We start from the raw sequence: 14,065 nt of genomic DNA, 5'->3' as shown, positions 1-14,065 counted from the left end.
ACAAGACAGCAAGTAACAGTATTGGTGAGGAAGTAGAGGAAAGGGAAGTCTTGTGCACCGTTGGTGAGAATGTAAGTTGATGAAGCCACTGGGGAAAACATTCTGGAGTTTCTTGAAAAAATTAAAAATAGAACTACCATGGGATACAACAACTCTAATTCTTTCTTCTACTTTATCTGAAGAAAACAAAAACATTAATTTGAAAAGATATTTGCACCGTTATGTTCGTAGCAGCACTAGTTACAATAGCCAAGACATGGAAGCAACCTTAAATGTCTATCAACAGACGAATAGATTAAGGTATGATATGTAAACGATGGAGGGCTTCCCTGGTGGCTCAGTGGTAAAGAATCTGCCTGCAATGCAGGAGACCTGGGTTTGATCCCTGGGTCAGAAATATCCCTTGGAAGAGGAAATGGCAACCCATTCCAATATTCTTGCCTGGGAAATCCCATGGACAGAGGAGCCTGGTGGGCTACAGTCCATGGAGTTGCAAAGAGTCAGATACCACTTAGCAACTAAACCAACACCACCACCCCCCCTATATGTGCAATGGAATATTACTCAGCCATTAAAAAGAATGAAACCTTGCCATCTGTGGCAACCTAGATGGATCTAGAGGGGATTGTACCAAATGAAATAAGTCAGACAGTGAAAGACAAATACCATAAGATTTCACACAGATGTGGAATCCAAGGAACCAATGGACAAACATAATAGAACAGAAACAGACTCTTAGACACGGAGAACAAACATGTGATAGCTAGAGGGGAGAAGGGGCAGGGGGAGGAGTGAAATAGGTGAGGGAGATTAAGAGGTACAACCTTCCAGGTTGCCAAATGAATGAGTCACCAGGATGAAATGTCCAGAGTGGGGGAATACAGTTGGTAATATTGTAATAACTTTGTACAGTAATGAATGGTAACTAGATTTATCATGGTGACGACTTTACAATGCATAGAAATATTGAATCACTATGTTGTGCTCCTGGAACTCACATAGTGTTATATAGATCAACTAAAGACTTCCCTGGTGGCTCAGAAGGTAAAGTGTCTGTCTACAATGTGGGAGACCTGGGTTCGATCCCTGGGTTGGGAAGATTCCCTGGAGAAGGAAATGGCAACCCACTCCAGTACTCTTGCCTGGAAAATCCCATGGACGGAGGAGCTTGGTGCAGGCCACTGTCCATGGGGTCGCAAAGAACCGGGCACGACTGAGTGACTTCACTTTCACTTTCAATCTTCAGTTAGAAGCAAAAACAAAAACAATAGTGCCTGCTGTTGTTTTCATCACTAGTAATGAAATGATGATAATGGCTCAGTGAGTAACACAGAGCTGGCTGTGAGGGAGTCAGATGCACCTTCCATCCCATTGCAGACGTGGGTGTGTGTCATTCTGAGCTGCTGCTGGTTGCTCAGGGACAGGGTGGAGCCAAGCTTAGATCCTGCATGTCAGAATCAAAGTCCAGGGTGGCCCTATGAGATGTAGGTTGAGGAGGGGAGACGTAGGACTCTCCTTCTAGGTAAGGTACTCCCATAATCTGGCCTGGGGAGCACTGAGCAGACCGTTGGCCATTTTCTCTGGTGGCCAAGAGACCCACCCGCAGCCCACATGGTTCATGGAATGTCTGCTCAGGGCCTAGCTGAGGACAGACCCTGATGATGTGTTCCGAGCTGACTTGACTCTCCTAGGAGCCAGAGGCATTCTGTCCCAAGGATCCTTCCCTTCCATTCTGCAGCCTAGAGTGAGATGCCCCATTTGGGGGAACTTGGCTTCCCAGGATCTACAGATTAGGACTAAATGGCGATTCAAACCTGTTGTGAGGTTTCCCTGGTGGCTCAGAGGTAAAGAATCTGCCTGCTCATGCAGGAGACAAGGGTTTGATTCTTGACCAGGAAGATCCCACATGCCACAGAGCAACTAAGCCTGTGTGCCACGACTATTTGTAGGGAATATGATATGCACAGGTCTGTACTATAATTAACAGGGCTTCTTTGAAAAATAAGAATGACTTTCTCATCACTCCCAGGCGAAGGGCTGGGAGCAGTAAAAAGTACAATGTGGAAAAATATCTTGAAAACAAGATGTTGAAGTACTGATGTGACTGATGGAAAAGCATTAGTGACTGTTCTCGTGACCAGAGCCTTGAGGGAGTTGCTGAGAAAGGTTGTCACTAGCTGATGGGCTAAACAGAGTCATGAAAGGCCTGAAGCTTTGACATTGAGGACTGTGCATTGTATATCCTTATACCCAATCTGAGATTATAAAAAACAGATATCTCTAGAGCATGTACAAGAAAGTAGATGTTAGCAATAAAAAGCATGCAAGGATTAGGATCTGGGCTTTTGCCTGTGCATTTTTCTTTATTCTTCTGTGACACTGCTCCCTCAGGTCAGTTAGTTGTTGGGCTTGTCCCAACATTTGGCCCCCAAACAGGGACCTGAGGGTGCAAGTAGCTTTCAAGGCTTTTTGACAGTGCCAAAAGACGCAGAGAATTCCAGCCGAGAGATCGGAGGACAGTGAAAGTACTTGGTGAGGACACCCCTGTGGATTTGTCAATCAGGGACACAATGGGGGCAACCTCTTTCTAAGCATGCTGACTATATTATGCTTCTAAAAACCTTACTACATAGCTCTGGAGTGCAAGTGAAAGGAGAGAATTTTCGAGAATTATTTCAGGCAATTATTTCCACTGTTACTGGTTGAACCCAGCAAAAGGGACTTTGCATCTTAATGAGTGGAAAGAAGTGACGCGTTGTTGGCGTAGAGCCTATCGGTCTGGGGACCCATTCCTATAAGTGTGTGGTCTCTTTGTAACCTTATGTACTGCTTTGGCTCCTTTACACTCTGAACGGTCTGACTCTTCTGATTCAGAATCTGATACTCCTGCTCCTCCTGCCTCTCAGGAGTCGCTTGTCCGGCTGCCTCATATTTATGAAAACCTGGATAAAGGGAAATATAATCCTTTGGAAGGGGAGAGAAAGGCTCAATTTTTGAGTCCTAAATCCCACATTAACTATGGTGTGGGACAACAACCGGAAGCTTTCCCTTTATCACCAGTCTCACAGCCTTCGGCTCCTTGGCCAGAGCCCCCCTATAGCTCAGGAACCCCCTCCACTAGATCTCGAGACCCCATGGGATGATGGGGTACTTAGAGCCGCAGTCACAATACCAAAGATGTCTGCGCCTGCTCTCTCATCTTTTCAACAAGCTGCACGAGCAGTGAGGCGAGAAGGTGACCTTGATACTTTGGTTTTTCCTGTTATCGTGACTGAGGTGCCCCCTAATGCTGAACTTTCACACGGCAGGGTACAATTTGAACATACTCCTCTCTCTTTTAAAACTATTAAGGAGATTAAACAGGCATGCAAGCAATACAGAACGACATCTCCTTACACCACAGGTCTTATTCAGGGGTTGGCTCAGTCTGAACAAATCATTCCGTATGATTGAGAAACGATTCCTAGAACTTGCTTATCCACTTAGGAATTTTTACAGTTCCGAACATGGTGGCAAGATGAGGCCTCTCAACAGGCTCAAAGAAATGCAGCTGCTAATCCTCGTCTTGATATTACTGTGGAACAATTAATGGGTCAGGAGCATATCAAGGGGTTCAGAGACAACTACAATTTGATGATCAACTTATAAGTCAAATAAGATTTATTTGTCTTAGGGCGTGGGAAAAGGTTAGCCCCCCAGGACAGTCTCATCCTTCTTTTGTTAATGTGAAACAATCCAGTGAAGAACCTTATACTGATTTTATCACCCAATTAAGACAAAATCTAGTGATAACTGTTGCTCAAATTGAATTAAGGGATATGTTATTACCGATGCTTGCCTATGATAATGCAAATTCAGAATGTCAAAAGGCCTTCCAGCCTCTCAAAACACAAGGAAAGCCTCTAGAGGATTATATTAAGGCTTGTCATGATATTGGATCAGAACCCTATAAGATGTAATTGTTGGCTCAAGCCATTACAGGCTTGAAACAATAAATCAGGAGATTAAATGTTTTAGTTGTGGTAAGAGAAGACATGTGCAGAAAAATTGCAAGACTAATAAAAATACACCTAATAAGCCTACTCCCACAAATGAAAAGGCACCTGGATTATGCCTTTGCTGTAATAAAGACACTCATTGGGCTAATCAGTGTAGATCTAAATTCATAAAAATGAATCCCCTTTGTCAGGAAACTGGAAGAATGGCTCTGCTCAGGGCCCATCAAACAATATGAGCTCTCAACAAACCTGGAAAGCTGTTCCTTTTGTGTACCCAGCCAGCGAACAGCAACCTCATCCAGCCCTTTCAAACCATACACCTGGGTTGCCAACCTCCTTTCTGCAACATCCGAGAGTGCAACATTAGATATCCCCGCCATTGATAATTTACTTCTTATGCCAGCTATGGTAATTTATGAAATCCCTATAGGAATTAAAGATCCAATACCTAAAGGAAGTATGGGGTTATTATTAGGACACAGTAGTTTAACAAGTAAGGGAGTTCAAGTCCTAATGGGGGTTATAGATGAAGATTATGAGGGCAAAATTTTTATTATGATGAAAACAGAGTATTCTTATCAAATAATAAAAGGAGATCGTATAGCTCAGTTGTTATTATTACCTTATTATCACTACTAGTAAATCTCATTAAAAAACTGGAGGATTTGGAAGTACAGGAAAACAGGTATATTGGCAAACTTTTGTATCTGATTCTAGACCCACATTATCTGTATATATTAATAATAAGCAATATTCAGGACTTGTAGATACTGGAGTTGATGTTTCGATAATATCTAAAAAGCATTGGCCAGTTTCTTGGCATTTAACAGATATCCCTATTATGTCAACTGGAATTGGAACTATGCAAAATATTCAAAAAAGTACTAATATTGTGACCTGTTCAGGCCCCGAACAACAACCTGCAACTTTACAACCTTTAGTTGCAGATATCCCTATTAATTTATGGGGACAAGATCTATTGATGCAATGGGGAGCTTATGTAACAATTCCTACTATATCTTCTCAAGCTAAACAAATTATGGCAAATATGGGATACAATCCTGCTCAAAATAAACGGGTTGTGGGGGCCACTGCCAAACAATAAAAAATCAGCACTTAAATTGACATGGGAATCTGATGAGCCTATTTGGACAGAGCAGTGGCCCCTATGACATGAAAAGTTACAGGCTCTTGAACAGCTAGTAGAGGAGCAATTATCTCTTAATCATATTGCCTCAGCTACTAGTCCTTGGAATTCTCCTGTCTTTGTTATTAAGAAGAAATCTGGGAAATGGAGAATGTTGACTGATTTAAGAAAAATTAATGCTATCCCAAAGAAAGGCGTTGCCAAAGAATGTTCAAACTACCGCACAATTGCACTCATCTCACACACTAGTAAGGTAATGCTCAAAATTCTCCAAGCCAGGCTTCAGCAATACGTGAACGGTGAACTTCCTGATGTTCAAGCTGGTTTTAGAAAAGGCAGAGGAACCAGAGATCAAATTGCCAACATTCGCTGGATCATGGAAAAAGCAAGAGAGTTCCAGAAAAACATCTATTTCTGCTTTATTGACTATGCCAAAGCCTTTGACTGTGTGGATTACAATAAACTGTGGAAAATTCTGAAAGAGAGATGGGAATACCAGACCACCTGACCTGCCTCTTGAGAAACCTGTATGCAGGTCAGGAAGCAACAGTTAGAACTGGACATGGAACAACACACTGGTTCCAAATAGGGAAAGGAGTACGTCAAGGCTGTATGTTATCACCCTGCTTATTTAACTTATATGCAGAGTACATTATGAGAAACGCTGGGCTGGAAGAAGCACAAGCTGGAATCAAGATTGCCAGGAGAAATACAAATAACCTCAGATATGCAGATGACACCACCCTTATGGCAGAAAGTGAAGAGGAGCTAAAGAGCCTCTTGATGAAGTGAAAGAGGAGAGTGAAAAAGCTGGCTTAAAGCTCAACATTCAGAAAACGAAGATCATGGCATCTGGTCCCATCACTTCATGGGAAATAGATGGGGAAACAGTGGAAACGTGTCAGACTTTATTTTGGGGGGGTCCAAAATCACTGCAGATGGTGATTGCAGTCATGAAATTAAAAGACACTTACTCCTTGGCCGGAAAGTTATGACCAACCTAGATAGTATATTCAAAAGCAGAGACATTACTTTGCCAACAAAGGTCTGTCTAGTCAAGGCTATGGTTTTTTCAGTGGTCATGTATGGAAAGCTGAGCACCGAAGAATTGATGCTTTTGAACTGTAGTGCTGGAGAAGACTCTTGAGAGTCCCTTGGACTGCAAGGAGATCCAACCAGTCCATTCTAAAAGAGATCAGTCCTGAGTATTCTTTGGAAGGACTGATGCTAAAGCTGAAACTCCAATACTTTGGCCACCTCATGTGAAGAGTTGACTCATTGGATAAGACTGATGCTGGGAGGGATTGAGGGCAGGAGAAGGGGACGACAGAGGATGAGATGGCTGGATGGCATCACCAACTCAATGGACATGAGTTTGAGTGAACTCTGGGAGTTGGTGATGAACAGGGAGGCCTGGCGTGCTGCCATTCATGGGGTCACAAAGAGTCGGACACGACTGAGCGACTGAACTGAATGCTATAATCGAACCTCTGGGTGCTTTACAACCAGGCATTCCATCACCTTCTATGATACCACAAAATTGGAAAATAAAAATCATTGACCTTAAAGATTGTTTTTATACTATTCCTCTACAAGAATCTGATGCTCTCTGTTTTGCTTTTACTGTACCATCAATTAATAATAAAAAACCAGTGTCTCGATATTACTGGAAGGTATTGCCACAAGGAATGCTTAATAGTCCTACATTACGTCAATTATATGTCTCCCAACCACTTGAATTTATTAGAAAATAATTCCCTCATGCTTATATTATCCACTATATGGATGATATTCTTTTAGCTTCTCCTTCTGCCGAGAAACTTCAACGTATTCTTCAACGTATTTTCTTAAATACAGAGATCAAAGAATATGGCTTACATATTGCTGTTGATAAATTACAAGAGCAGGAACCTTATACCTATTTAGGATATATATTCCAAAGAAATATTACTAAACCACAAAAAATACAAATTTGAACTGATTCCTTGAAAACTTTAAATGATTTTCAGAAATTACTGGTGGTGGTTTAGTCGCTAAGTCATGTCCAACTCTTGTGACCCCATTGACTGTAGTCTGCCAGGCTCCTCTGTCTATGGGATTCTTTAGGCAAGACTACTGGGGTGGGTTGCCATTTAGGAGATATAAATTGGTTGCGACCATCTTTAGGAATTTCCAATCATTCCTTAACACATCTATTTCAGATCCTACAAGGAGACTCTGATTTAAATAATCCCCTGATACTAACAGAACAGGCTAAACAGGAATTGGATCTTGTAAATCAAGCTATCCAGCAAAGACAGCTTAAACAAGTAAATCTGACTGTGCCAATTTCTTTACTTATTCTTCCTACTTTAGATTCCCCTACAGGAATATTATGGCAACCACAGGGTATCCTTGAATGGGGATTTTTATCCCACACTCCTAAGAAAATAATGACTACTTACATAATGCTTATTCCCTTTCTTATTTCAAAAATGAGATCCAGATGTATACAACTTTTCTGGTTATTATCAGTATGAAATTGTTCTTCCTTTCACTAATGATCAAATCTATAGATTATTTGTTACCAGTATGATTGGCAAATTGCCATTGCTGATTTCATAGTTGAGGTTCATAACCATTTTCCAAAGTCACCTTTGAGTACTATTGCTGCTAAACACAAATGGATAATTCCTATTATTAGTAAAACAATTCCTCTTACTAATGCCCCCACGTATTTTACTGACACAAATAAAACTCTCAAAGCCGGTTATACTGGACCCACAACAAAGGTTTAGCAATCTAGCCTAGCCTCTGTTCAACAAGCAGAATTAGAGGCTATTGCTATCTTATTACAGGATGTTTCTACAGCATTAAATATTATATCAGATTTTCAATATGCTGTACGGATAACACAAATTATTGAAACCATATCTCTACCAAAGGCTTCTTCTAAATCATCTATTATTACCATATTATCTCAATTACAAAATATAGTAAGGCTTCGTTCTGCCCCTTTTTACATTACACATATCAGATCTCATTCTAATTTGCCCAGATCATTGGCAAACAGCAATGATCCCACGGACTCTTTGCTAATTGCATTTCTTACTCCTTATAAATTTCATCAACTCACACATTCAAATACACTGGCTTGATGAATAAATTTCAATTATCCAGACAAGGAGCTCGAAATACTGTTTCTGCCTGCCCTACATGTACTCTTACTCACCACGTTCCTACAACTACAGGGGTTAATCCCAGAGGCCATTATCCCAATGATATTTGACAGACTGATGTTACTCATGTCCCTTCTTTTGGACATTTGGGAGCTGTTCATGTTTCCGTGGATACTTATTCGGGCATGATTTCTGCTTCTGCTCATTCTGGAGAAACATCTGCTCATGCTATCTCACATTTTTTGGAAGCCTTTTCTTACGTGGCCCTACCAAAACATGTTAAAACCAATAATGGCCCTACACATGTGAGTCATGGTTTTGCAACATTTTTATCTGATTGAAATATTTCTCATTCTATAGGCATTCCATATAATTCTTAAGGCCAGGCTAATATTAAACACGCTCATTGTACTCTAAAAAATAAGTTATTTAAACAGAAAGGGGGAGAAAAGTATGGCATATAGATAACACCAAAAGAGAAATTAGCCCAAGCTTTATTTATTTTAGATTTTTTGGATTTACGATTGGATCATAAAACGCCAGCAGCAACATTGCATTTTTCAGAACACTGTTCTTAGTGAAAATTATACTCCTGGTCAAATGATTGCAGATAATACTCCGGTAGGGTGGGAAAATGCTATGAACAACTGGTGTAAGGGCCTTAGACTTAAGAAAGGACAAGGTTATGCTCTTGTCATTTCAGACGACGGACAATACCACTGGATACCAGGAAGGCATGTCAAAGTAAGGAAAGTAGAGGAGATGGTTCGACATCTATTCTCCTGGAGAGCCGCCAGTGATGGGGATAACAAGGCTGACAATCAGCAATCACTCCAAACCGGCTCCAAGGACCAACAAAGCCAAACCGCTTACTTGGGGTCAATTGAAGAAACTGACTACTGAAAGGGAAAAATTGGCCAAAGAACAGGGACAGCCTTTGACCTCAGCTACCTTGTTCTTGGCTACGTTATCTGTGGTAATTACCATGGTAGGTGCCAATCATACTTATTGGGCATATGTGCCCAATCCTCCTCTATTAAAACCAATTATGTGGGAGGATTCTTCTGTTCCAGTTTTCATAAATGATTCTTGTTGGTTACCCAGACCTTTTGACCCGAGCCTTCCTTTAAAACCAGAAGAAGAGGGCCGACAACTTTCAAATGTTAGTGTTAATTATACTGTGGGAACAGATCTTACCCCTATATGTATGGGAGCAGAAACTCATTGTCTTAAAAGAGGATTACAAAGTTGGCTATTTATAGTTAAAGAATCTCAAGGGAACAAAATTCATTCTTTCTTATTAGAGGTATTTTCCTTTAATATCACAGGAGAAAATACTGCTATGTTTCCGCCCCATCTACCTAACTATGTTATTTCTATAAAATCTGGACTAGGATATTGGGTACAATGGAAATTATGTAATGCTAATACTGGACATGCTGCACTCAATATGCTAACAAATTTGGAAAACTCAGCAGTGGCCACAGGACTGGAAAAGGTCAGTTTTCATTCCAATCCCAAAGAAAGGCAATGCCAAAGAATGCTCAAACTACCGCACAATTGCATTCATCTCACACGCTAGTAAGGTAATGCTCAAAATTCTCCAAGCCAAGCTTCAGCAATACGTGAACCGTGAACTTCCTGATGTTCAAGCTGGTTTTAGAAAAGGCAGAGGAACCAGAGATCAAGTTGCCAACATCTGCTGGATCATGGAAAAAGCAAGAGAGTTCCCAGATAAACATCTATTTCTGCTTTATTGACTATGCCAAAGCCTTTCACTCTGTGGATCACAACAAACTGTGGAAAATTTTGAAAGAGGTGGGAATACCAGAGCACCTGACCTGCCTCTTGAGAAATCTGTGTGCAGGTCAGGAAGCAACAGTTAGAACTGGACATGAAACAACAGACTGGTTCCAAATAGGAAAAGGAGTACGTCAAGGCTGTATATTGTCACCCTGCTTATTTAACTTATATGCAGAGTACATCATGAGAAACGTTGGGCTGGAAGAAGCACAAGCTGGAATCAAGATTGCCAGGAGAAATACAAATAACCTCAGATATGCAGATGACACCACCCTTATGGCAGAAAGTGAAGAGGAACTAAAAAGCCTCTTGATGAAAGTGAAAGAGGAGAGTGAAAAAGTTGGCCTAAAGCTCAACATTCAGAAAACGAAGATCATGGCATCTGGTCCCATCACTTCATGGGAAATAGATGGGGAAACAGTGGAAACAGTGTCAGACTTTATTTTTTGGGGGGTCCAAAATCACTGCAGATGGTGATTGCAGTCATGAAATTAAAAGATACTTACTCCTTGGCAGGAAAGTTATGACCAACCTAGATAGTATATTCAAAAGCAGAGACATTACTTTGCCAACAAAGGTCCGTCTAGTCAATGTTATGGTTTTTCCAGTGATGTCATGTATGGATGTGAAAGTTGGACTGCGAAGAAAGCTGAGTGTCAAAGAATCAATGCTTTTGAACTGTGGTGTTGGAGAAGACTCTTGAGAGTCCCTTGGACTGCAAGGAGACTCCAATCAGTCCATTCTAAAGGAGATAAGTCCTGGGTGTTCTTTGGAAGGACTGATGTTAAAGCTGAAACTCCAGTACTTTGGCCACCTCATGAGAAGAGTTGACTCATTGGAAAAGACTCTGCTGCTGGGAGGAATTGGGGGCAGGAGGAGAAGGGGACGACAGAGGATGAGATGGCTGGATGGCATCACTGACTCGATGGACGTGAGTCTGAGTGAACTCCGGGAGTTGCTGATGGACAGGGAGGCCTGGCGTGCTGCGATTCATGGGGTCGCAAAGAGTCGGACACGACTGAGCGACTGAACTGAACTGAATACTGGACATATTATGGCCAATACTTCTGATGGAGAAATTATTGATTGGAGTCCCAAAGGAGATCCTTTGGATAAAAATAATAATTTGGATTTGTCTATATTGTTAAACAATACTTATGACTCCATGAATAGCATTGTTAATAGCTCCATATAGTGGCATGGAGGGAGTTTCTCCCCTCCCTTGCCTCAATTACCTTATATGCCTTTACAATCAGAATTGTGGAAAATATCATCTGTCTTCCAAGCCATAACAGCATAGAAGAGGCAATTTAATTCAACAATATCCAGTCATTGCTTACATTTTGATAAAAATTCAACCCATTGGATTAAAGCATTTGTTTACCTTTTGTATTCTTGATAGGACCTACTGTTTATACTGCCTCTTCTGGGTTACTTACTTGTCAAAATTGTTCCTTTTACACTTGTATCAATTCTTATCTCCAGTTTCAGAATGACTATTCTCTATGTATTCTAAAAACCAGATCTGGAGTATGGCTTCCTATAAAAATGAATAGACCATGGCAGGATAGCCCCACAGTCTGTACTATAGAAGAAATCCTTAAGAAAATGTCAAAACGCGCTAAATGGTTAATTGGACTGTTAATTGCTACCGTTTTAGGAATTATTGCTGTAGCTACTATCGCAGCTGTAGCAGGAACAGCATTTCATCAGAGTGTCCAGACTGTGCAGTTTGTGCAGGAATGGCAGAAAGATTCTGACGGCCTTTGGTCTATCCAAAGACAAATAGATGGAAAATCAGCCGCACAAATGGCTGATTTACAACAGGTTTTTATACTACTAGGTGATCAAGTAAACAGTCTGCAAAAACAGATTCATCTTAAGTATGATTGGAACATTTCTTCTTTTTGTGTCACTCCTCACAAATATAATGAATCTTCATTTCATTGGGACAAAGTTAAACAACACCTCTTAAATCAAGGTAATCTATCTCGGGGTAGTAATAGTTTACAGCAAAAGACTGTGGAAACTTTCTCTCAGAAACTATACCTTTTGCAAAGATCGAACCTGCAGGCAGCAGCAGTAGATGGGATTTCTCAGTTAAATCCCACTCCTCCCTTGAAAACTATCAGAGGATCAATGGCTGGCTTTATGTTAATTTTTATGTGCCTTTTTTTCTGTTTCTACATAGTCTGGCAACAAACCACCAAGAAAGTCAACAGACAACAACAGCAATTAGCGACTATCACGTTGGCTTCTATGATCAACAACCATCATCAAAAATAAGCTTCTAAAAATAAAAAAGGGGGATACATAAGGAATATGGTCCGCACAGGCCCATACTAAAATTAGCAGGGCTTCTTTGAAAAATAAGAATGACTTTCTCATCACTCCCAGGCGAAGGGCTGGGAGCAGTAAAAAGTACAATGTGGAAAAATATCTTGAAAACAAGATGTTGAAGTACTGATGTGACTGCATTAGTGACTGTTCTCATGACCAGAGCCTTGAGGGAGTTGCTGAGAAAGGTTGTCACTAGCTGATGGGCTAAACAGAGTCATGAAAGGCCTGAAGCTTTGACATTGAGGACTGTGCATTGTATATCCTTATCCACAATCTGAGATTGTAAAAACAGATATCTCTAGAGCACGTACAAGGAAGTAGAATTTAGCAATAAAAGCACACAAGGATTAGGATCTGGGCTTCTGCCTGCCAATGGCTTCAGCCCCCTGATCCCCACTTTATTTTTGAGTCTTATTTTTCTTTATTCTTCTGCGGCACCACTCCCTCAGGTCAGTTCGTTGTTGGGCTGGTCCCAACACTGTTGAGCCTGTCAGTTCAGTTCAGTTCAGTTCAGTCGCTCAGTCGTGTCCGACTCTTTGCGACCCCATGAGCCTGTACTTCCCAACAAGAGCGGCCACTGCCGTGAGAAGCACCTAGAGAGTAGCCCCCGCTCACTTCAGCTGGAGAAAAGCCCACCTAGCGACAAAGACCCAGCACAGCCAAAAATTAATCAACAAATGAAACTATAAAAACAAAACCCTGTAGGGCTCTGGCCTGCTGTGGTCCAAAGCCCAGCCTGGTCAAGGACCCACACCCAGGCTGTCTGGGCCCCAGGCCTTTCTCAGATTGCAATGGAGCTACCCCTGCAGAAAGATGCCTGTGCAGCCTGCTGACCCCCCGAGGAGGCCTTCCCAGCACCCAAAAGCTCCTCCAGGTGGGCGGTCCCTCTCGGCCCCAGCCTGGCTGGCCTACCCCTTGCCCAGGGCGCACCAAACATGAAGGACGTTGCCCAGCCTGAGCAGGGATGCAGCCAGCTGAGGATGGAGGCATCTCAGTTCTATCTGAGGAACCAAGAAATGTCCCCTGTGAAAGGAGAAGTGTGTCATGGCCCCCAGATACACATACCCCACCTCTGTCCCCAACGGAGTGCCTGCTCTCTGGAAAGCCGCAAACATTCCAAGGACTTCTGCTGAATCATCCCGAATTCTTTGAATTCCATGAGTCTAGGGAAGGATGTGGGTGAGGTGATCAGAGGCGGGGCAAGATCCCCAAAGGGGTTAAATAGGTCACCTCCACCCTGGGAGTTCACCCTGGTCTCCCCTGAGCAGAGGGACCCGCACGCAGAGACCTTCTCCCCGGCTCGTGGCACCATGACCCCCCTGAAGACGCTGCTCCTGGTCGCCCTCCTCCTGGGGGCTCTCCTGCAGGACACCCACGCAGGTGAGAGCAGAGGAGAGACACAGGAGGAAGGGGCTCTAAGCAAGGAGGGGTGGGGCCGCTAAGAACACAGCAGCTGCACAGACACGTTATTCCTGCACCCCACTTACTCCTACAAAGGTGTGAGAGGCTGGCAGCAATAGGATTTAGAGGGAGGCGTTCAAAGGAAAATGACGGTGATGAAGAGGCGGAGGGGGAAGATGAATGTCCTGGGACTCGGGGCTCAGCTTCTGAGGAAAAAA

The 14,065-nt window shown here is 42.3% G+C and overlaps 1 long non-coding RNA gene across 1 annotated transcript in view; it reads left to right on the top strand.

Annotated features, from left to right (window-relative positions):
• Positions 1-670: 670 nt before the first annotated feature.
• LOC120873144 overlaps positions 671-14,065 on the top strand; it is a 19,762-nt gene continuing 6,367 nt past the window's right edge. The window contains exons 1-2 of the long non-coding RNA XR_005723392.1: positions 671-685; positions 6,150-6,152. This is a non-coding gene — a long non-coding RNA (uncharacterized LOC120873144). The remainder of the gene's footprint in view (positions 686-6,149; positions 6,153-14,065) is intronic.

Source organism: Oryx dammah, unplaced genomic scaffold (genome assembly GCF_014754425.2).
Source record: "Oryx dammah isolate SB20612 unplaced genomic scaffold, SCBI_Odam_1.1 HiC_scaffold_13, whole genome shotgun sequence".
NCBI lineage: Eukaryota > Metazoa > Chordata > Mammalia > Artiodactyla > Bovidae > Oryx > Oryx dammah.
This window is presented reverse-complemented; position numbering and strand designations above follow the sequence as displayed.